Raw genomic sequence first — 2,700 nt, forward strand, 5'->3', positions numbered from 1 at the left:
CCAGTATAATGGGTGTAACTTCATCTTCTCTAATATCCATAATTATAAAATCAGTTGGAATGTAGAATTGACCTATGCGCACTGGAACGTTTTCAAGAATTCCTACAGGATATTTGACGGAACGATCTCCTAGTTGCACAGACATTTTAGTTGGTCTTAATTCTCCCATTTCAAGTCTCTTGCATATGGATAAAGGCATAACACTAATACCGGCTCCTAAATCGCATAAGGCTTTGTCAATGACAAATTTTCCTATGTGACAGGGTATAGAGAAACTAGCTGGGTCTTTAAGTTTAGGAGGCATATTCTGTATTATAGCGCTACATTCAGCGGTGAGTGTAACGGTTTCGCTATCTTCAAGTTTCCTTTTATTAGAAAGAATTTCTTTTAAAAACTTGGCATATGAGGGCATCTGCGTAATAGCTTTTGTAAACGGAATTGTGACGTTTAATTGTTTTAGTAGGTCGACAAATTTTTTAAATTGGCCCGCATCTTTGGTTTTAATAAGCCTTTGAGGGTAAGGGATATGTGGTTTATAAGGTGGTGGAGGTACATAAGGTTCCTTCTTTTCTACGGTTTCCTTATTACTTTCTTCCTTTTCCTTAGGTTCACTTTCTTCCTCAGTTGACTTTTTAGAGTTTTGGTTTTCTATCCTTGGGTCAGACGGTTCTTCCACTTCCGTTCCACTTCTCAGTATAATTGCATGAGCGTGGCTTCTTGGGTTAGGTTAGGGTTGGCCAGGAAATGTACCAGTTGGGGCAGCAGTAGGCGCTTGTTGTTGAGCTACTTGTGATATTTGCGTTTCCAGCATTTTGTTATGAGTAGCCAGGGCATCTACTTTACTTGCTAGTTGTTTAATTTGTTCGCCAGTGTGTACATTCTGGTTTAAGAAATCTTTATTGGTTTGCTGTTGAGAAGCTATAAAGTTTTCCATCATGATTTCCAAGTTGGATTTCCTAGGGGCGTTATTGTTAGATGTAGATGGGATCGGCTTCTGATATCCCGGAGGTATAGCTGGGGCTTGATTTGGAGATTGTCCAGGTGCGTATAGAGCATTATTACTCTTATATGAAAAATTGGGATGATTCTTCCAATTTGAGTTATAGGTGTGCGAGTAGGGGCTTCCTTGAGCATAGTTTACTTGCTCCGCTTGGATTCCTGTTAGGAGTTGACAATCTGCAGGAGTGTGACCTTGGATTCCACAGACTTCGCAATTCTGAGTTATGGCAACTACGGTGGCTGGAGGTGATACATTTAAACTTTCAATTTTCTGGACCAGAGCATCCACTTTTGCATTAACATGATCAAGGTTACTTATCTCGTACATGCCAGTTTTCGTTTGAGGTTTTTCCACCATTGTTCGTTCGGTTCCCAACTGATAGTGGTTTTGAGCCATGCTTTCGATAAGTTGGTAAGCGTCAGCATAAGGTTTGTTCATTAGTGCACCACCTGCGGCGGCATCTATTGTTAACCTCGTGTTGTACAGGAGACCATTATAGAATGTATGAATTACTAACCAGTCTTCTAAACCATGGTGTGGACAAAGTCTCATCATGTCTTTGTATCTTTCCCATGCTTCGAAAAGAGACTCGTTATCTTTCTGTTTAAATCCATTTATTTGGGCTCTTAACATAGTTGTTTTGCTTGGCGGAAAATATCGAGCAAGAAAAACTTTCTTCAACTCGTTCCATATGGTGACTGAGTTGGAAGGAAGAGATTGAAGCCATCTTCTAGCGCTATCTCTTAGTGAGAAAGGAAAAAGACGAAGTCGAATTGCCTCTGAAGTGACACCATTAGCTTTAACAGTATCAGCGTATTGGACAAATACGGATAAATGAAGGTTAGGATCCTCGGTAGGATTTCCAGAGAATTGGTTCTGTTGCACTGCCTGCAACAGTGAAGGTTTGAGTTCAAAGTTGTTTGCTTCGATTGCGGGTGGAGCAATACTTGAATGCGGTTCATCTTGCGATGGAGCGGCGTAATCTCTAAGAGCACGAGCTGGTTCTGCCATCTCGGGTATCGAAGGGAAAATATTTTTGAAATCAGGAAGTTCTACAGGAGGGAGATTGTTTGCAGCACGATATTCCCGAATTCGTCGTAAGACTCGGAGATATAGTTCGATATCGTTGATTCGTAAGTAGAACGACTCGCCTTGTGAGTGAGTGCGTGGCATACAAATCAACGAAAGAAAGAAAAGAGAAAGAAAAGCCTTAGTCTCTACAGCGTAACAGAAGAGTTATGATATCGACTTAAATAAAAGTCCCCGGCAACGGCGCCAAAAACTTGATCGCTCGACTTTATGAGTCGAATTGGGGTACAAACTACAAGTGCACAGTTCTATCGCGTAGTTTTAAAAGATATCGATCCCACAGGGACTTATGAATCGATATACCGTTATCTAAGGTTACTTCGTAAAGCTAAGGCAGGTAATACTTTGATTTTTAGGGGAAAAAAACTAAAACTAAAATAAGATCTTAAATTAATATCTAATAAGCGGATATCGGTATGTAATTCGTCGTAATTAGGGAATCAATTCTTCATTGGTTTCTTGGTTTTAAAATAAATCTTTTCAGTTGACGCTATTGGTTAAAAGTTTTATCTCAAACTCTCACTCTGTTGAATAAACTATGATTTTATATTAACGTAGCTGTCACTTATAGTTAAGTCAAAAACCACTTTTTGAAAACAATAGAATCCGTA

At 39.6% G+C, this 2,700-nt stretch overlaps 1 non-coding gene across 1 annotated transcript; it reads left to right on the forward strand.

Annotated features, from left to right (window-relative positions):
- The first annotated feature begins 1,526 nt into the window (after positions 1-1,526).
- On the forward strand, positions 1,527-1,633 carry LOC127088775 (small nucleolar RNA R71). The gene has a single exon (XR_007790592.1). It is a non-coding gene; the product is annotated as a small nucleolar RNA R71 (small nucleolar RNA).
- Positions 1,634-2,700: the final 1,067 nt, after the last annotated feature.

Source organism: Lathyrus oleraceus, chromosome 5 (genome assembly GCF_024323335.1).
Source record: "Lathyrus oleraceus cultivar Zhongwan6 chromosome 5, CAAS_Psat_ZW6_1.0, whole genome shotgun sequence".
NCBI classification, from domain to species: Eukaryota; Viridiplantae; Streptophyta; class Magnoliopsida; order Fabales; family Fabaceae; genus Lathyrus; species Lathyrus oleraceus.